This window comes from Crinia signifera, chromosome 1, assembly GCF_055691185.1.
Source record: "Crinia signifera chromosome 1, ASM5569118v1, whole genome shotgun sequence".
Taxonomy (NCBI): Eukaryota; Metazoa; Chordata; class Amphibia; order Anura; family Myobatrachidae; genus Crinia; species Crinia signifera.
In genome coordinates this window covers 97,396,024-97,417,949 of record NC_139217.1, presented here as the reverse complement: position 1 = coordinate 97,417,949, position 21,926 = coordinate 97,396,024, and the positions used below count along the sequence as shown (strand labels likewise).

The 21,926-nt window shown below is 44.0% G+C and overlaps 1 protein-coding gene, 1 long non-coding RNA gene and 1 pseudogene across 2 annotated transcripts in view; 2 read left to right on the top strand and 1 right to left on the bottom strand.

Annotated features, from left to right (window-relative positions):
- The window catches only part of TENM3 (teneurin transmembrane protein 3), a 2,716,013-nt gene that overhangs the window by 607,824 nt on the left and 2,086,263 nt on the right, over positions 1–21,926 (top strand). The gene's annotated exons all lie outside the window — the stretch shown is intronic.
- Positions 15,441–16,677, top strand: LOC146026292 (uncharacterized). Its single transcript, XR_014454423.1, has 2 exons — positions 15,441–15,532; positions 16,500–16,677. It is a non-coding gene; the product is annotated as an uncharacterized LOC146026292 (long non-coding RNA).
- Positions 19,340–21,926, bottom strand: part of LOC146026165 (oxygen-dependent coproporphyrinogen-III oxidase, mitochondrial pseudogene) — a 50,233-nt pseudogene continuing 47,646 nt past the window's right edge.

Below are 21,926 nucleotides of genomic sequence, written 5' to 3'. Positions count from 1 at the left end.
AGTGGTGTGACTACAGAGGGTGCAGATGATGTGACTGCTATGGGGTCCAGCAGTTAATCCCCTGCACCCTTGTTTAATTTTTTTTGGTACTTGTGTATTATAGCGGCGCCCATCGCATCGTATACCATAAGGCATACGATGGTATGCGATATCGCGCGATGTTGTACAATGGCATATAATTTTAAAATTATCGCCATGCTTCGGGTTCACGTTTATAGTGGGGGGTGGCGTGGGGGTGCATTTATATTGTTGCTTAAAATCACCCATTAGGGTGCTTGTACAATTTTTAATCGAATAGTCGTGTAAAATCGCGTCGCATTGCATCTTATGCCATCGGTTGTATGGCATATGATGCGATAAAAACATTGCACGACCAACATCGGGGGCGCCGCTATAATACACAAGTACCTTTTTTTTAACATTCCGCCCATCAGTGATTGTGCTGCCATCCACAGTGCACCACCACTGGCACAATTAAAGGGCAGAGTAAGGGACAGATCAAGGGACAAACTGATGCCTTTGAAATCGCTGCTCTCCCTTCACACCTCCCTGACACCCCCTCTCTCACTCCATCTCTCCCCCCTTCTCCTCCTCTCTCATTCTCTATTTCCCTGTCTCTCCCTGACACCTCCTCTCACACCATCTCTCCCCCTTTCTCCCCATGACACCCTCTCTCACTCCCTATATAATCCCTTTCTCTCCCTGACAACCTCTCTCTCTCTGTTTCTCCTTGACACCCTCTCATTCCATCTCTCCCCCTTTTCCCCATGACACCCTCTCACTCCCTGTTTCTCCGTGTCACCCTCTAACTCTCTCTTCCCTTTTCTCCCCATGACCCCATCGGTCACTACCTGTCTCTCCCCCATTCTCTCCTCTCTTGCCCCCTTTCTCTTGCTGACACCATTTCACTCCCTGTTTCTCCCTTATACCCTCCCACTCTATCTTTCCCCCTTTCACCCCATGACACCATGGGCCAAATGTAATAAGGTGAGAGTTTCAGAAAGTGAGAGATTTTGGGAGAGTTTTCCCCTTTTTTTTAAAGCAGCAATCAATTACACTGCAAACCCAGGTTGATTTTGCCATGCAACTGATTGCTGCTTTAAAAAACATAGGAAAACTCTCCCAAAATCTCTCACTTTCTGAAACTCTCACATTTGGCCCCATCTCTTTTACTCCCCTTTTCTACCTTCTCACTCCCTGTTTCCCCATGTTTGACTCAGAAATTTGGATTTCTGTATGAAAAGTGGGGACGAGTTGGTAGCGACAAAAAATATGTGCAAATGCTGGGAAAAAAACTTATTTTTTACCACTTTCCTTCTGAAAGTAGTATAATAAACTGGTATAACATAATCGTTGGTGTATTATTTATTCTTGCATGTTTAAGTGCAGATATTTACAGTATGCCATCTATTCATAACACTTTTCTTACAGAAAATACGTATGGAATTTCTAAGTATACATTGTACTCAGTCATTTTCCTCACCTTACTGACTGACAAGACAGCTTACATAGCAATCTGGCCTCTAAGAACCACATCTACGGTAAAAATCTTCCTGTTCAGGTGCTTAGACATGCAGAATGGAGGGAATGGAGGGAAGCCAAGCAAAATGTGTTACACATACAGGAGCATGGTAGAACATTATACAGGCAAATGGAATACTTACAAAGCAGAGTGAAAAAAAATGTCAGTTACACGGACTAGGAAAATAAAACAGACACCAAACAGAATCTGAAACTACAGACAAGTTACAATCCAGCTCTACATGTATCATTCTGTTTTAAATATATTTTTATTAACCATGGGACTTCTACATCCAGTGACCACAGTTGTAGCTTTTTAATAGCAAGTGTTCCACATAGCAACATGCAATGGTTAGATCATAGAAATGATAAGCCTAATTTCTTTAGCGGTGGTACAAGACGTCGAAGACCACAGGAGAACAGACATCTGTGCCTCATTTACATTAAGAAGTACAATTTTTGCAGCTTCGCAAAACCATGTTACCCTGCAGGGCAGTAAATTTAATGTGTGGGAAGATTTTATATTGTGAAGATGCATACTATTGTAACGTTAAAACTCAATGTAATGATGAGGCTACAAGGGTTCAATGTTACATAAAAAAGACTTGGCATATTTTCCCTGCAGACAAAAAATGTTTTTTTCCAGATACAAATGTGCACCCTGTAGTTTGTCTTACGCCAATCTCTCATTGAGGCACTTGCTTGTTATATGACTATATACTGTATACAGTCATAGTAACTGAATTCATATAACAAATACAGTACATCAACCCAAATTGTTGTATTACAAATATTTTAATAATGCAATAGGTACATTTTTTTTTTTTTTTTTTTAGAAAATATGTGTTTTTAGAAAGAAAAGTCAAGGGCAATTTGATTGATTGGTATGTAGAAAGATATCAAATCCAAAATAACAGATAATACTCATAACTTTATATGTTATAGCTGTGCGAAAGTACATGGGCAGGTGGTAGATGTTTTAATGACCTACCCCAGTGTTTGATATAGATCTCTACTATCTCCATAATCATAATTTGCGTATGTAAAAATGTACATATATTGATGCTGTCGTTTCATATTAAACCCTGTTTCTATTCTCTCAGGGAAGTGTGAACAGTTTGAGCACAGCATGAAAACCATCAAACACTTGAGATGAAATTTAGATTGGGTAATTTTGCCTGTTGAAGTAGAAAGGACATGTGGGATGGCAAGGAACAGAATGCTTAATAGAAAAAAGCAGATGGTTTAATAACGTACTGGATGGTGGGGACTTAAATATCTGCATACTATCATATATTTAACACTTATGATAGAGGTAACAGAGGCTGGAGCTGTTCTCTAAATTCATAAAAGTACTTGAATTTTTCCTCAGTTCTGATAGTAGTAATAAAAGAACTTCAACCAGCATTTAAATAAACTTGAACATTCTTTACAATTTTAAATGTGAAATTGTCAGTGATAGCTCTGTGCAGAGATCCTGAGCTCTGTAAGTCTTACACATTCACTGCATCCATGCAGGGCCGGCACCATTAGGCAGCTTTAGGCGTTTCCCTGGGGCGCCGGGCACTAGAGGGCGGTATTTGGGAGTAGACCCCCCCCCTCTCGCACTTGGTGGCGGCAGCTGCATCAAAACCCCCCAAACTCGGCGGCTGCATCAAACACGCCCAAAAGTTTGGTGGCCATGATTTTGAAATGATTGCCCCTTTAAAAAACCTATGAGCTGGGCTGGCATCCCGCACGATTGCCAAATCAGAGGCTATTACATTAGACCAGTGGCGTGTCATGATTTACACAAATTACATTTAGATTTCTGCCAAAGTATAAAAATAATAATTAATGACCAGTTTATTTATATAATACTTTGCCCAGCAGCACTCAAAGTCACTTTAAAGACATAAAAGTACACCAACTCCATCCCAATCCAATGTTGAAAGTAAATGGTCAAGGAGATGGTTTAATACCTCAAAATGTACCTTTATAGTTATTTTCTAGATCTAAAGGCGAACAACCTGCATGTCTGCTTAACTGGTTCCACAGATGTCTTTATCAGCATTTTCAAGACAAATATTGCAATAATACGGTTTTGTCATGGGTGTGTCTGCCACCTTGCTTGGCAGGTCCACTACTCACCATTCCGTACATGGTGTGGTCTCTCTGTTTTGGGTGTAGGACAGCAGGGGTGGCTGGCGGGTGAGGATTGCAGAGCGTCAGCAGATGTCTGATGACACCAGGTTAGCAGGGTGGTTTGGTTTCCCGTGAGGCCTGCGTCGCCATTTTGGATATGGGCCAATGTATCATTGGACCAGCCTGAGCTCTGCTCTGCCTCCTTTCTCTGAGAAACAACAGCAGCTGACCTCAGGATATTTATAGGGCTTGTCTGAGTTATTTGGTGTCAGTACAAAAAGTCTTCTGTGCTGTTCACATCTCAGAGCTACCAGGTGGCACTCTACTCAGCCTGTCACTCTTGCATCTTGGAAAACCTGAACAGGATCTTCAGCTGACATCTGACTTCTGCAGTTATTTTGCTTGTGTGAAGTTTTTTCTGCCAGTTTCAGCATCACCAGCCGTGGCTACCCCAAATTCTCCTCTTCTTTGGCTCCACCTCCACATCTCCATCCTAACCATGGTCTTCCAGTCTTTTATTTATATATATTGGACTTTTTCATAATTGTTCAAATCCTTTTTGCTAATCCAAAGGAACATTCTCAAGACAGTATTGCAATTTCTCCATAAACTTTTTGTATTTTTTTTCTCAAAGACGATATTTGTGAATTCTATGTTTTTCTCCTATGTGTTAGAGCATAATAAAGTCTGTTCGTTTTTAACACCCTTTGCTTCTGGGTCTGTGGTACCTCCTGATGCACACACAAACCGATCAAATACCATAACGCTGACAGGTTGATGCATACATTACTTGGCGTATGGGCAACATGGATGTTTGTTATTTACATTGGTTGTAGAACACATCACTATGAACCCAACAATCACTGAAGTTACTGATGGAAATTCAACCTGCAATACAGAAATTCCTCACTTAACGACCTACCTGTTTATTGACCTCTCAGACTTATGGCCTTCTTTTATCGACCGCACTGCAATTGCTCAGACTCCGGACTTACGACCCTGCCCTTAGTGGCCCATGCTGTGCATGTTTAGCAGTGTCTCTGTGACATGTCGGAGAATTGGAGGAGTAGAGGAGTATGATTTTCCTTTATTTAGAAATGTACTGTACTTGTATTATGTATTTTTGTACATTTTCGTTTAACGACCAATTCGTTTAAAGACCGAGTCGTAGGAACGGAACCTGGTCATTAAGGGCCTTATTTTGGTTCATTCCTTCTGACAAAATCCTTCTTAGATGGGCAAAACCATGGCCCTTATTCTGATTGACGCGTACTTTACCGCATACTTTCGGATCGCGTCTTTACGGCGTCTGCGCATGCGTGGAGAACGCAACGCGCATGTGCCACGCCTTGACTCCGTACCTGTTCGGCCAAATCCCGTCCAAAACTGTTCCCCGCAATCAGTCGGGAAATATGGGCGTATTATGGGCGTCATGCGGAATGACACATGGGCGTAGTTTTAAAGTGGGCAAAACGGGGCGGAAACATGGGCGGACACGGGGGAGTACACTTATGTTGGGGGGCGTACATTCGGATACCACTCCGAATGCACGCGATCAAAAAGGGAAGAAATGTGCGGTGTCCACAAGTGTACTATTGCTTTGCGGACACCACTCGTTCATGCGGTAGGTGAACGTACGCCTAATGACTACAAGCATTAACACCTGAACCCAATAGAATCGACTCCTTTACTCATTACTCACTAATAGGACGCTTGTCAGTGCTTTAATTGAAACCATTGCTGCTTCAAGGAAACCGTACTAATCCCCCACATATGCTGTACTTGTCACACACTTTAAAACTGCTAACAATGGACATGACTGAATATTAATACTAGCAATACACATGTGTATTCGACATGTACTCATGAAACCACACATTTTTGGTAAAGTAAACAAATTTATTTCTATACATGTCACAGTCAATGCCACTGTGATGCAATGACCAAAAAATAAAAAATACCAAACAAAAACAACATGGCAGGAATGTACAAAAATAAATAAGAATACTAAACAAATATAATTGCACACAGATGGACTCCAGCACCTCCTATGTGCCACTGCACATGCAGCCAGTGGGAAATGAGGAGGCTGCTGGCCCTTCGACAGCAGGCCAACCTGCACCTGACCATTCTACAGCAGGGCAACCTACACCTGGCCCTTCTGCAGCAGGCCAACCTGCAGCTGGCTCATATGCACCATCAGCAGAATCATTTGGAACACAACCGGGGACTTCACAAGATAGTACCATGGCCATCACTTCAAGTACAGCTGACAGTAATGGCAGGCAAAAGAGGGCAACAGGGGCACCAAAAAGGACATATGAAGCAAGGGCTCATCTGGTTACCCTCAGCACGTGATTGGACACAAGAAGCTGACACACACAGCACAATGGAAGATTTGGGACCACATAACGGTGGAGATTAATGCAGCCACAAGTTCATTTGCGACCACGTTTGGCCTTGGGAGGCTCCTTGGCCTGTGCAGCAGCTCTTCTGGCACGGGCAGATGCTGGGGCAGGTGGAGCAGATGATGTTGAGGGGTTGGCTGGTCTACCCCTCCTGCCAGCAGGGAGTGTTGCCGGTGGTAATGCACCAGAAACGGATGACATTAGGACCCTGTTGCTGGTAACCAGCTCCACCATAAGCTCATTATGGTGGAGGAGGAGATCATTTTGGCGGGTGGCTTGCTCGGCCAGCACCTGAGCACTTGCAGCCATGGCCTGATGTGACTCAGCCATGGCCTGCATGCTCGCAGCGATGGCCTGCTGGGTGCTGACCAAGCTCGCCAGGATCTCCTCGGTCCTATGCATCCGTTCTGATGCCAACTCTCCCTGCTGGTTGATGTCCCCAAGCATGTTGGCCAAGGCGGCCAAATCGGCTTGGTCCGATGGCTGCTGCTGCACAGGCCTACCCCTGGGGCCAGGTGGCACGGACTCCTCCACCTCCTGAGCAGAGTCGGCACCAAGCGGTGGGTTGTCTGTGGAAAAAGATAAACAAAATTAGGACACATTCTAAGATAATTACTTGCACAAGTTTATGGCATGACCAATATTTACCTTCAATAAAAGACGCAAACACTTCAGCTGGGGCCTCGCTATCCATCGTGCTCACCCCCCTGATCTCCTCAACTGATATACAGCTCTCGGCCAGCAACTCCAGGGGGGGTGAGCTCTAGCCCTGATGGCATGGGCCCGGCCCCAGATGTCTGGCTGTGTTCCCACCGCTTGGTCATCTTCCTCTTCAGGTTGGTTTTGAAGTCCTGCCACCTGCAATGTAAGTTGACATATTAATACATGTCACTCCAGATGTTAGCTGTTGCAGCCATTGCTCTGTGCTACATATTACGACATGTGATTAATGTCCAATAGATAATATGACATGCAACTATGATATCAACCGTTACAATACACATTCACAATCACCCTACTCTAACTCTCAACGAAATAACATGTCAATAATGTCTGTGTATCGTAACAACCTCACGGGCCATTTGCAAAATCCATCTAAGCATCAATTAAATCATTACTTGGCTATTACTGGGCACATGTATCACAAAACAACTTGCCTCTTCTTCACATGGTCCGTCTCACGAACTTGTGGCGCTACTTCATTAATCTCTGCCGTTATCTGTTCCCAAATCTTCCATCTGCGTGTGTGTGTGTCAGCTTCTCCGATGGACACTCAATCCAATCACGTGCTCGGGGAACCAGGATGGCAAGCTCCTGTGCTTCATATGCCTTATTTTTTTTTGGTGCTTCCTCTGTTGCCCTGGCTCTCCCCTTGCCACGTCCATGGCCACGCCCCCTGTCACGTGTCGCTGCACTTGAAGTGCTGGCCATGGTACTACCTTGTGAAGTCCCCGGTTGTGTTCCAAACAATTCTGCTGATGGTGCATATGAGCCAGCTGCAGGTTGGCCTGCTGCAGAAGGGCCAGGTGCAGGTTGCCCTGCTGTAGAATGGTCAGGTGCAGGTTGCCCTGCTGTAGAAGGGCCAGCAGCCTCCTCATTACCCACTGGCCGCATGTGCAGTGGCACATAGGTGGTGCTGGAGTCCATCTGGTCAAATAGTTGCTGCAGGTCTGGGTCCACCTCTGGTTGTGATCCAGACATGTTAGCAACAACATTGTCACCTTCTAATACACCTTTATATACTGTTTGTGTATCCTGTTTGGCGGACATCAGCGGCAGCTGCGTTCCGTGCGTGAGCGTACGTCGCTGTTTTTTCGCGCCGCATACGGTGGCGGAAATTCCATTGTGTAAAACCTGGCGAAAGTTCGACATGAAATACTGGTCACCAATGCTAACATTGCATAGAATCTTCTGATACACCTGTGACTATTGCACAATACACATGCTATTTGCTAGCATGACATGACATTTGATTCATGACTACTGTGGTATTGTGGAGTTTGTTTGCAAGCTAAAAGTAGCCCAATCCCTTAGATAATCCAGGCCACAAGTCATGCAATACTCATCTCTACTGTTATAGACCACACATGTGAGAGGCCTATAAATAGTGACTGGCTGCTAGAATCATTTGTCTCCAGATCTGGACTTGTCAGGGTCTAAGGTAAGCTCTTCCATGCTCCTTGTAGATATGATATCCATTAACAATGTAAGTGTATGAATGTATGCACCATTGCCTCACTGCCTACAGATTGTTGGGCCAGCAAAGTGCGTGTAGCATTATTGCAACATGTCACATGTTCACTATTTCACTCACAGGTCTTAAACCTGTGTGGGTTCATCTATTGCAGGACAACATGTCCCAGCAATAGATGAAATGTCTCATAGTACATGATGTTGGCAAAAAATGCTGACACCTTTATCTGTGTGTTTAGGACGGTGTGTATTGAGTTCATATTATTGTTACATCATTATAGAGTCAAATGGATCTGCGGGATTTCACGGGGCGGCCATCTATTGTACGTATTGAAGCATACAAATCTATTTGTAGTCGGATATGGCCATTATGTGCATAGGTGCATCAGTATTTATGTTCATTTCTTTATAGGTTGCTGAAGCAATGATGCGCTACATGGAGAGGAGGCTAAGGGCACTTGCGGCTCTCCCCACTCGTCGCCCAAGGAGGCCAGGACGTGCTAGAATCTATCGCACACGGGTGACTCTGGCCCTTATTCTGGTTGGTGCGGTCAGAGCCGCACACGGGGCTCCGACCGCACAAACCAAGGGCCGCCCACCCGACGGATCGCCACGGCCGTCCGTACACGGACGGCTGGCGATCCGCACAAAAATGGTGGAGGCTACGCCTCCACCATGGTGGGAGCTGCCCCCTGCCTTCGATGGTCGACGACCATCGAAGGCAGGCCCGCACGCCGCGGCAGCTCCCGCAAGCTCAGACCACACGGACAATCGTCCGTGTGGGAGCTTGAAAGGGGGCTGAAAGCTGACATCCGGCGACGTCAGCTTTCCGCCCCCATGTCATGGTAATGAGGGCGTCATGCCCTCATTACCATGCATACGCCCCGCGTTTGCATGGGAACGCCCATGAAACGCGGGGCGTACACATAGGGTAATGAGGGGCTGAAGCCCCTCACGCCCCTATACGCCCCCTTTGCGGCGGACGAAATCCGTCTGCGGCGAAGGGGGCTGCACATGCGCAGAATGACCTCTGCGCATGTGCAGAACAAAAACATCGGCGGTACGGCCGCACGCGGGCCGTACCGAGCCGAGTAGAATAAGGGCCTCTGTTTGCTATGCCCGATGATGAGGTACTTACTAGGTACCGGTTACCGCCACATGTCATTCTGGATCTGCTCTCGTTAATTGAGAGTGATCTGGAACCTCTACACGGGATCACGACAGCAATTCCGCCTCACACACAGCTGCTGGCGGTGTTGCATTTCTGCGCCTCAGGATCATTCCAACAAGTAGTGGCAGTACTTGCTGGAATATCTCAGCCGGCCTTCTGCCGAATCCTGAGGCGTGTGACGTCGGCCATGTTCAGGCGCAAGGGGCACTTCATGGCCATGACATTTGCCACCGAGACCCTGCGCAGAAGCCAGCAGGCCTTCCATCAAATTGCTGGCTTCCCTAATGTGATAGGGGCTGTGGATGGCACCCATGTACCATTTGTGCCTCCATCTCGAAGTGAGAAGATATATAGGAACCGCAAATTGTTCCACTCACTGAACGTGATGGTGGTATGTGGCCCATCCATGGAGATTCTCGCCTTCAACTCGAAGTTTCCCGGAAGTGCCCATGACTCTCATGTCATCCGACAAACCGGGATATGGCAAAGACTACAAGAGCTGGAAGGCCGTGATGCGTGGGTTCTGGGTGACTCCGGTTACCCATGTACGCCCTGGCTACTTACGCCGTACAGCTACCCAGCACCGGGCCCACAGGAGGCATTCAATCGGGCGCATGTTGCCACCAGGCAAGTGGTGGAGCGCTCAATTGGCCTTTTAAAGGGTCGATTTAGAGTGCTCCACCGCACTGGTGGTGACTTACAATATGCGCCTCAAATGGTGTCGAGGATCGTGGGCCTGTGTATATTTTTCCACAACATTGCTGTGCGGCGTGAGATACCCTTTGATGAGTGGGAGGTACCATCTGAGCCGCAAGATCCGCCCATGCGCCCATCCCGCGCCCCTGAATGCCGGAGGGGATACCAGCTGCGGGACTCTGTGGCGCAAAGATACTTCAGGTACATGTTATCGAGTTGACAGAACACACCAATTTTAGTAAAAATCACCCCTTGTCAGTGTTACAAAACGAAAATTAGCCAGCCTGCCCTCCTAATGGCAAAGAAATAGGAGATATTTATCATATGTGCTTAGTTTTGGGGGAAGTTCAATATAGGTGCTCATTATTATACCTTGTACAAGGGATCTTATGTGTTTGTTATATCTTCATTATTGTAGTTGATACTATCCCTGATGACTGGTGAGTACATTGATTTATTCTCTAATGTGTTGGGGATTTTTTCCTGTGTTGATGTATGATTTGTTTGCAGATATATATATATATATATATATATATCTATATATATGATATTTGAATTTATTCACATGTTTCAACATTTCAAGGAGCAGGCAGCCAGGCAGGCAGGCAGGCACCCAGGCAGGCAGGCAGGCAGGCAGGCAGGCAGGCAGGGCTGGTGTATAATGCTGGTCTCAGGATACCTGCAAGTATGTGTATGTGTCTTTTACACATAAATGTACGCATACACATAGATGCATAGAGTAAGTAATGCTAACTACAGCTATGCGTTGCTAAGCTATAGCACGCGTTGCTTGGCGGAGCGAGGCGTCATTGGATTTGCTAAGTGCATACACACTGTGTTTTATATATATCAGATTTGTTCATTGCCATACATCAGCACTACTGTTTTTAAGGCATGCGAATTTGTCACCATTTGTGTTGGCGCAGAGACGCTGTTCATGTAAAGATGAACAATAAAGTTATTAACACAAATAACTGTGATCAACCAATGCCACCACCTGATTGGTTGATAGATGCCATTGTTAACATGGCGGAGACACGAAGGGCAGACCCCTTTACACATGCGGAGCTGAGGGTTCTGGTCTCCGTCATGGAGACAAGGCTGGGCCGTGCGGGGCCCTTTATCACTAACCGCCATAAGCGGAGGGCCTATGCTGTGGCAGGGCGCCGTATTTACGCCCGCACTCGGGTGCGGAGGTCCCTCGGGCAGCTCGAGAGGCGGTGGTCGGACCTCCGCAGGCGCCAGCCCCAGCTGTTGCAGCAAATCAGGGGCGAAATTGCTGATTGTGAGTATTTTAGCTATGAAATTTCGCACTTACAACATAGCATATATAAACAATAACAGGTGTCTCATGATAAGTGGGTGTCCATGGGTTTAAAAGTCCATAGACTGTTATGTGTGCTTCTTCCTGGTTAACATGCAGTCATGTGGCTTTTATATGTAATGACATAGCATTGAGGATTCTGATGCATACAATGTGCCAGATCTAATATGTGTTACACATTGATAAATGCCAGGGTTGTAATGTTTGAACAAATTACTAACAATCACATAATAATTTAACCCCTTCCTGACAGAGCTAGTTTTTGCGTTCCTGACAGAGCCATTTTTTTCAAATCTGACATGTCTCACTTAAGTGGGGATAACTTTTTTTTGCTTTTACTTATCCCAGTGATTTTGAGATTGTTTTTTCGTGACACATTGTACTTCAAATTAGTGGTAAATTTGGGTCGATACAGTCTGTGTTTTTTTGTGAAAAATACCAAAATGTCGTGAAAAAATGGAAAATTTAGCGATTTGCAAAATGTTAAATTTTCTGCTTGTGAGACAAATAATCATACCACTCAAAATAGTTAATAACTAACATAGACCATATGTCTACTTTATGTTGCCATCATTATTTCAACTTCCTTTTAATTTTTTTGGACACTAGGAGGCTTCAAATATGAATAGCAAATTCTCAAATTTTCAAGAAAATTTCAAACACTGATTTTTTTAGGGACCAGTTCAGTTCTGATGTGACTTTGAGGGACTTGTATGTGAGACACCCCCATAAATGATGCCATTTCAAAAACTGCACCCCTCACAGTATTCAAAACAGCATTTTGGAAGTTTGTTAACCCTTTAGGTGTTTCACAGGAATTAAAACAAAGTGTAGGTGAAATTTCAAAATTTCATTTTTTTTGCAGATTTGCAAATTTAATACATTTTTCTAAGGAACACAGTACATTTTACTAGAGAAATGTGACTAAAAATTGATTCCCCCAATTCTTTGGTTTTCATAAATATCCTATATGTGGCCCTAGTGTGCACGGTGACCAAACCACAGGCTTCATAATAGAAGGAGCACCTACTTGATTTTGGAGCCTCCTTTTTATGAGATTATTTTTTAGGAACCATGTAGGTTTCTAGGCACCATAAGATGCTAAAAGTTAGGTACCCCCCACAAGTGACCCCATTTTGCAAACTACACCCTTCAGGGAATTCATCTAGGGGTATAGTGTACATTTCAAACCCCCAGGGGTTTCACCAATTGTGGTACAACTGGGCAGTGAAAATGAAAAAAAAAAAATTTTCATTTTCACAGCTCAGTTGTATCAAAATTGGTGAAACCCCTGGGGGTTTGAAATGTACACTATACCCCTTGATGAATTCCCTGAAGGGTGTAGTTTGCAAAATGGGGTCACTTGTGGGGGGGTTCCACTGTATGGGTGTTTCGGGGGTCATTCAACCAGAATCTGTGCTGCAAAATCCAAAAATCACTCCTTCCCTTCTGAGTCCTGCCATGCACCCAACTGGTATTTTTTGGTCACACATGAGGCATTGCCGTACTCGGGAGAAATTGGGGCACAGATTTTGGGGTGCTTTGTCTCCTTCATTCCTTGTGAAAATGAAAAATTTTGAGCCAGATCTGCATTTTTGTGTAAAAAAATGTAATTTTTTACACAAAAATGCAGTTCTGGCTCAAAATTTTTTATTTTCACAAGGAATGAAGGAGACAAAGCACCCCAAAATCTGTGCCCCAATTTCTCCCGAGTACGGCAATGCCTCACGTGTGACCAAAAAATACCAGTTGGGTGCATGGCAGGACTCAGAAGGGAAGGAGTGATTTTTGGTGGCGGAATGAATGGTGGGTGCTATGTCGCATTAGCAAGACCCCCGAAGCACCAATACAGTGGAACCCCCCCACAAGTGACCCCATTTTGCAAACTACACCCTTCAGGGAATTCATCTAGGGGTATAGTGTACATTTCAAACCCCCAGGGGTTTCACCAATTTTGATACAACTGGGCAGTGAAAATGAAAAAAATAAATTTTTCATTTTCACAGCTCAGTTGTATCAAAATTGGTGAAACCCCGGGGGGTTTGAAATGTACACTATACCCCTTGATGAATTCCCTGAAGGGTGTAGTTTGCAAAATGGGGTCACTTGTGGGGGGGTTCCACTGTATGGGTGTTTCGGGGGTCATTCAACCAGAATCTGTGCTGCAAAATCCAAAAATCACTCCTTCCCTTCTGAGTCCTGCCATGCACCCAACTGGTATTTTTTGGTCACACATGAGGCATTGCCGTACTCGGGAGAAATTGGGGCACAGATTTTGGGTGCTTTGTCTCCTTCATTCCTTGTGAAAATGAAAAATTTTGAGCCAGATCTGCATTTTTGTGTAAAAAAATGTAATTTTTTACACAAAAATGCAGTTCTGGCTCAAAATTTTTTATTTTCACAAGGAATGAAGGAGACAAAGCACCCCAAAATCTGTGCCCCAATTTCTCCCGAGTACGGCAATGCCTCACGTGTGACCAAAAAATACCAGTTGGGTGCATGGCAGGACTCAGAAGGGAAGGAGTGATTTTTGGTGGCGGAATGAATGGTGGGTGCTATGTCGCATTAGCAAGACCCCCGAAGCACCAATACAGTGGAACCCCCCCACAAGTGACCCCATTTTGGTCACCAGCTTTGGGAGGGGGGCTGGCGCTGCGGCTGGCGGGGGGGTGGGAGGGGTGCTGGCGCTGCGGCAGCCGGGTGGGTGGGAGGGAGGGGGGCTGCCGGGTGGGAGGGGGGGGGGGGCTGGCGATCGTTGGTGATCGGTGCGGTATACGCACACACACACACACACACACACACACACACACATATATATATATATATATATATATATGTGTGTATATATATATATATATATATACATATATATACATATATATACACACACATATATATATATATATATATATATATATATATATGTGTGTATATATATATATATATATACACACATTTGCACATTTTTTTATTTTATTTTATTTTTAACTTTTCCAGCAGCAGCATGATGCTGCTGCTGCTGCTGCTGCTGCTGCTGCGGGGGGGAGGGGGGAGGAGGGGAGCGCAGCGTGCGCTCCGGACGTAGCGGTTGAGCCGCTGGAGCTGCTGCTGCTGCCGGGTGAGTGCCCGGCGGGTGGGAGGGGGGTGCTGCCGCTCGGTGGTGATCGGTGCTGCACCGATCACCACCGTTTTCTGTGTTACCGAGCGGCTTAGCCGCCGGTAACACAGGAAACGCTGTGATTGACTGTTCAGATTTGAACAGCCAATCACAGCGATCGCCGACCGGGGGGGGCACCCCTGCCCCCCCTGGGCGACGAGGGGGGATGTCTGCTGTCAGGGACAGCAGACATCACCTAACTGTCACTGCGTCTCTAGACGCAGTGACAGTTAGAAACCATGACGTACATTTATGCCATGTGTCGGGAAGTACTTCCCGACCATGACGTAAATGTACGTCAAATGTCGGGAAGGGGTTAAATGTCACATTTTTGAGTCCATTAACAGTAAGGAGCTACTTGCCTGCATCGTTTGCCATCATTATCACCCTTCCATGTATGTCTTGTTATGGATTAATACATGTGCCCCAATGACCCGACATTGACCATGATTTTTTTTTCTACCACACAGCACGAGCCCGAGCCCGACAGGCCCGTGAAGAGGCCGAGCCAGCCCTGGCCCAGGAGGAGGCCCAAGACCCTGAGGAGGAGGTGGCGGCAAGGGTGGAGGAGGAGGAAGTGGAGGAGGAGGAAATGTTGGAGGAGATGGTGGAGGAGATGGTGGAGGAGGTGGTGGAGGAGGAGGAGGTGCCTGAGGAGGTGGTGGTGGAGGAGGTGGAAGAGGAGTTGGTGGCAGAGGAGGAGGTGTTGGTGGCGGAGGAGGAGGTGGAGGAGGAGGTGGTGGTGGTGGAGGTGGAGGAGGAGGAGGTGGAGGAGGAGGAGGAGGTGGAGGAGGAGGTGCTTGTGGCGGAGGAGGTGGACGTGGTCATGGTGGCAGAGGAGCTGGCGGAGGAGGGGGCTGAGGAGGCCACGGTTGCCCCAGAGGATTCCGATTCCGAGGGGGAGGAGGCGTGCCAAGCCCCGGAGTCCCAGCAGATCGGTATGTTTACATAATGCATCATTCATGAAGTAGTTGTACTGGTATTTGTTATGTAGCACTGGTGATTAAAAATTTTGTTCCAATACTATTCATATAGACCCCAAAGTGGGTAGCTACAGATACAGGTACGGGTTAGATGGGGTGTCCAAGGCATCCCTTTCATCCAGGACACCTCTCAATTACACAGGTTTGTGGGATGGGTTGGAGCTCCATTTTGACTGCCACATAACCGTTGTAGTTAAACAGGATCCTGGAGTAAAGGGATGAGTGGATCATTTGTGGATTAAATTCACCTGCTGCAATCGTAGATTATGACCCATCAAATAGTGGAATCTATATTGTTGGTGAATGTTATTTATAAACTCTAGGATGTATGCTATAAATGGAGTATGGCCCGGCCTACCTTGGAATGGAGTCAGAAGTTGCCAGTGTCCCAGGAGCCTCCTCTACCTAAACACCCCCTGTAGTTCAGATTGTTTTTTTGCCCTCACAGAATTGTAGGTTGGTTTAGACAGAATTATGATTTTTAGGATGTGTACTGTGCATTCCTGACATTTGCATAACTCCCATGCCACGAACCATCACTGAACTTAGACTGAGCAGATTGTGACAAGTTCTTATTGACGGAGGCCATGACATGCTTGTCATTGGTTAGTCATGGGTGGGTTGTGACTGAGAAGAAACACTATGACTGTTATGTCTTCTGCAGAGTAAAGGGTAGAGGCAAAAAAAGACAGTATGTAGTAAATAAGTTTGCATGTATGTATATATGTATGTGTCATATCTATTTATCTATGTGTGTCTCTATCTCTCTACATAGATAGATATATATATATATATATATATATATATATATATATATATATACACACACATGTCACCTAGCATTTGTGCAATTTATGTCGCAGTATGTGAAATGTATGCATGAATAACATAACTAATTTTTGCCCCTTTGACATGCCCACAGATGACACCACACCGGCAGATGAGGGGGTGCGTGGGGCCCTCCTGCGGGCGGAGCACCATTTGAGGCTACTGCTAGCCGACCTGCAGGACCTCAGAGATCTCCTGATTTAATTTATTATTTGATATTTTTTTATTTATATGTTAATTGTGTTTTCAAATAAATTGTTTATGCAAGTTCACAGTTGTTGGTTTTCTTTGCACATTAAACAGTATATGTGTAGATTGTTTATAATCTTTTACACAGGGTCTAATACAAACCATTGCACTTAAATTGCTGTAAGGGTTAATGTGTGCAATGCATGTGTTAGGCATGCTTGTAAGGATATATTGGCATCTAATTGATTCCAATTCCAAATAAGCAGTTTTTTATGAGGATAGGTAATTGAATAAGTGGGTCATGTGATGTATTGCAGAAGATACTTAATAGTGGGTTGTTTGGCGTAAATACTCCGCTTACGGGCGGTAGCACCGCTTGGCTCCCGGTCGGATGCGGTATTTCCGAGCATACTCTGTAATACTCTGTAATACCGTGCAGAATCGGAGTGTTTCTCCCGCACACGCATGGTTTGTATGTCGTCCGTAAACACGCCCTGTTCTTAAAGAGTGAGTCCGTCCGAATGCGGAGGACACGTGGGCGTTTCTACGGACGATGGCCGCATGCGGCAAAACACCGTGGCGTGCGGACCGCTCCGTAAGAATGCGGGAATATCCGCACCGATCAGAATAAGGGCCCATGTGCACTGCGGGTGGGGCAGATCTAACATGTGCAGAGAGAATTAGATTTGGGTGGGGTTTTACTTCAAAGTGAGATCTATATTGCAGTGTAAAAATAAAGCAGTCAGTATTTTCCCTGCACAGAAACAAAATGACTCACCCAAATCTAACTCTCTCTGCACATGTTACATCTGCCCCCCCTGCAGTGCACATGGTTTTGTCCATCTAAGAAGGATTTTGTCAGAAAGAATGAACCAAAATAAGGCCCTCAGGGGCAGATTTATTAAGCTTGGAGAAGAGATTAACTGGAGATAAAGCGGAGAAAAGGTAAAAGGAGATAATGCACCAGCCAATCAACTCCCAACTGTCTTTTTCAAACACAGCTGATTGGCTGGTGCTTTATCTCCTTTTACCTTTTCTCCGCTTTATCTCCAGTTTATCTCTTCTCCAAGCTTAATAAATCTGCCCCTAAGTGAGGAATGTCTGTACTAGAAGTGTGAATTCCTTATTACTCACAATACATTATTTGCTATATCCATCACACAAGGCTGGACTACCCATATGGCTCTTTTAGCAAATACCAGAAGGGCCTATGGTTTGATGGGGCTGTCTGCCCAAACAGTAAAGCATGCACTCTTCCTTCATCACACAGGGACACAGAGAAACCTGGGCTGGCTAAACTGTGCGCCTGGCGCTCTGCTTGGCTGCCAGCATACAGAGATATGGGGGTTTATTTACTAAGATTGGAGTTCTATTGAAGATGTTGCTATGGGCAACCAATCAGATTCTATTATCTTCTAGAAGGTACTTTATAAATAATATGTAGATTTTGATTGGTTGCTATGGGCAACATCCCACCAACCCCATAGGGTATAACAAAAGGCCAGGCCCCCTTGGCTTGTGGCATGCCCCCTTATGACCATGCACCTTTTGTACGCATACAAGTGCAGTGCACATGTACAGTACACTGTGCTGGCTAAATAAGAGCCCCAGTCTATTCCTGCCATAACAACAACAACTGGGTAACATCAACTGGATACCATTACAACAGTATTTCAATGTTCACACATTTCAACTAATAAGCTGCTAGCTATCATTTATCAAATACATGTTATACTATGATAGCTAACAACTGATTTGTTGCTGTGGGGCCTTTTCAGAAGATTTTAATATACCGTACTGTATGTTCCATTTTCAAGTTCCAATACCTTGTAAAAGATGGATGTTTGTTATTTACTCTAATTCCATTACTCTAATTCCATTGCTCCATATATCTCTAACCTCATCTCCATTCATACACCCTCCCGCCCTCTACGGTCGGCTGACGACTGTCGTCTCTCCTCCACCCTGATCACTGCTTCCCATGCTAGAGTACAGGACTTTGCCCGTGCTGCACCCCTTCAGTGGAACGCACTCCCTCGCTCCATTAGACTCTCCCCGACCTTGCAAAGCTTCAAACAGGCACTCAAAACTCACCTATTCATCAAAGCATACCCTTCCACTGCATAAACCAGATTCTCCGACCCCTTGCCTGTTTACATCAGGCTATCTAACCACCACCCTCTTGCTTGCACCCCTTGTAATCTGTCTGTCTCCCCTTCCTACTAGATTGTAAGCTCCTCCGAGTAGGGCCCTCTTCCCTCCTGTTGTCAAAGCCCTCTTCTCTTCACATTTCACTCACAGCTCTCCTATACTCCAACACTCAGTGACCATCTTTGTCCGCATACTCATCTCCATCATTGGCATCTAGCCTCTAGTTGTATGTTGATTGAGTCCTCACTACTTATATCCAAGCTGTAATGTGTATTGAACTGTGGCGCTCTTTATTTGTACTGTATTTTTGTTATTTATTCAGTGTTATGCCAAGCTTTGTCTCCTGTATTGTTCCTTTGTACGGCGCTGCAAAACACTTGTGGAGCCTTATAAATAAAATTATAATAACAATAATAATAATAATAATAATACTGCTCTCACTTTGTCAAACTTAATAACAAGTCTTTTATATGTTTTCTGATCATAGAATTAGAACTGGGGAGTAAAGATCAGTAACTGACTGAAATCTATTTGTCTTAAGAATGCATAAAAATGCATTACCACCACAATAGGCCAGGATCTAAAAATAATTGCTCAGTTACTTCTTAAAACAGCTGTTCCAAGAACATACATATATGCTACCAAAAACAATGTTCCATTTATAGAGGCTACAATCCAGAAGCATAAAGATAAAATTGTAAGATCAATGTAAAGCTTTTGTAAGGACCCCATATACCATCCAAGAGATTAAAGAAAAATATATATTCATGGGGCTTTGTCAGGTGTTCCTAGCCCCACAGCTGTGCGCCTTATCGCAGCTGCATCTCCTGTTACTATGATAGTTATTAGTTATACATTTAGTACATACCCTCTTTTCTATAGTTTTACACAGAGGACTGTAAGCAGGAAAACCAACCCTAGCAATCAACCAATTCAAGTTGGCCCACTTATCAGTCAGCTTTCACATTTTACAACTATAGTGACTTAGCTGTGCCCCTGTACCCCTATTCATGTGCATGTTGGGTAGATTTATTAAGCTCAGTGAAGTGATAAAGGGGAAAATTTACTAAAGGAAATTTGTAAAAAAATCAGGTGTATTTGTATCCAGAAATACACTTATTTTTGACATTTACTATCCCTAAAATACGGCAATTCGTAGTCGTATTGATGTGCTATCAATACGAATACGAATTGCCGTATTTTCGGGATAGTAAGGGGGAAATTTACTAAAGGAAATTTGTAAAAAATAGGTGTATTTGTATCCAGAAATACACTTATTTTTGACATTTACTATCCCGAAAATACAGCAATTCGTATTTATATTGATGTGCTATCAATACGAATACGAATTGCCGTATTTTCGAGATAGTAAATGTCAAAAATAAGTGTATTTCTGGATACAAATACACCTATTTTTTACAAATTTCCTTTAGTAAATTTCCCCCTTTATCACTTCACAGAGCTTAATAAATCTGCCCCTCAGATTTTTGAGGCTCCAAATTTCAGAATGTAAAGATTATATGTAAAATTTTGTAAAGTGTTTCACTTTAAATGGAAACATTTCTGCAGTCTATCAATGTCTAAAGCATAAATGGCTTATTTATAAATAGAGCACTGGGTTATTTTAATCTCATATTCATTTTATTTTTTAGTAAAAATAATAAGCTCTACTTCTGCGAGTTCAAGATAATTGCATATTAAAATGTTGATTGTAAAATTAGAGTGATTGCATTCATCTTTAAGGAACATGTAGCACATTTTTATTTCTGTGCTATATCTTCACTTCCAACATTGGCTATGTTATCAATGTCAATAAATGTAAATTCCCTTTCTTAACTACCATCCCGATGCTTCAAAAGCTCTTTGAATTTGCATCTGACACAAGGGAAGATGCAACTTAAAATCATTTTCTCAGCTCGGTCCATTAATTTCTGAACAAAATGTACCTACTGCTGAGCTTATGACAGTTTCGAACTTTGGTGTTTTCACATGATCTACCCCCTAGGGAAAAGCCAAAACCACATTGACTTACTCAGCTGGAACCACAACTTGTGCAGTTTAATCAGTTACTGAAGCATTGAGGGAGAGGTGTTGCTAATATTAACTGAATGACCCTTTTTGATTTCTCTACAGAAGGTTAATTTTACTCTAAAGAATAGGTGGAATATAGCAATAACTTCATACAGGTGACTAATGAATATCAAAAATAACTTGAAGTTGCAAAAGAAGATCTTAAACATAAACATCCCACTGTGTATTCGTGCATATACAGTACTTCCTTTTTATTTTCAAGCATTTATGTGGGTGTAAAGTATTATTTTATCTTTATACTTTGAGTTACAACTTTTAAGGGGGTTATTCAAATTTTCAAAGCTCAATATTATTTTATGTAATCCGTTTTGTTGCAACATCAAAGTGCAATACATATATATATATTATACTGTATGTGTGTATTAGTGCATGCTAGTTCAGGGGTTCCCATATGATTAAAGCCTGGACTTTTAGGGTGCTTTGCAGACTGCAAGGTACCCTAAAAGTCCAGTCTTTAATCATAACCATGGCTGAGCACAGATGGTTAAATCATATAAACTGATGTTCTAATTAAGTCACCTGTGCTCAATTGCGGCTATTTTTATTTCAGGTATATTAGGGTGCATTGAGAACCTCTGCATTATTTCATTACAGTAGGTCTGTTTACCCAGGAGTATTATCTGAATTAGGGGGTTATGCAATCCAGGATCACTGCTATCGATCCCTCCCGACAGCCGTGATCCTGGCCCGTTTGCAGTCTGATCGACTGCAGAACGGATTCAATGTCCCGCTTGCCGATCGGCGCGAAGGGGGCATGGCCACAAGAACGGGCGTGGATTGGCGATCTGCAGCTGGGATCGCGACAATCCATGGCCATTATCGGCAGAACGGGCCTGACAGCTTCTAAAGTCAGGCCCGTTCTGCCGTGATCCCGCTTCAATGCTGTCGCTAAAGACAGCATTGAATAGGGAGGGATTTTGTGGCAAAGATGTAGTTATATATATATGAAAGGAAGAAAGGTTCAGAGTGCGCTATAAGTAAATACACAAATGTATAAGAAGATCATTTAACAAAATAATAAATTACAAAATAATTTAATAAAATAGTAAATAAGTCAACAAAATTTAACATTGTATATACAAAATAAAAA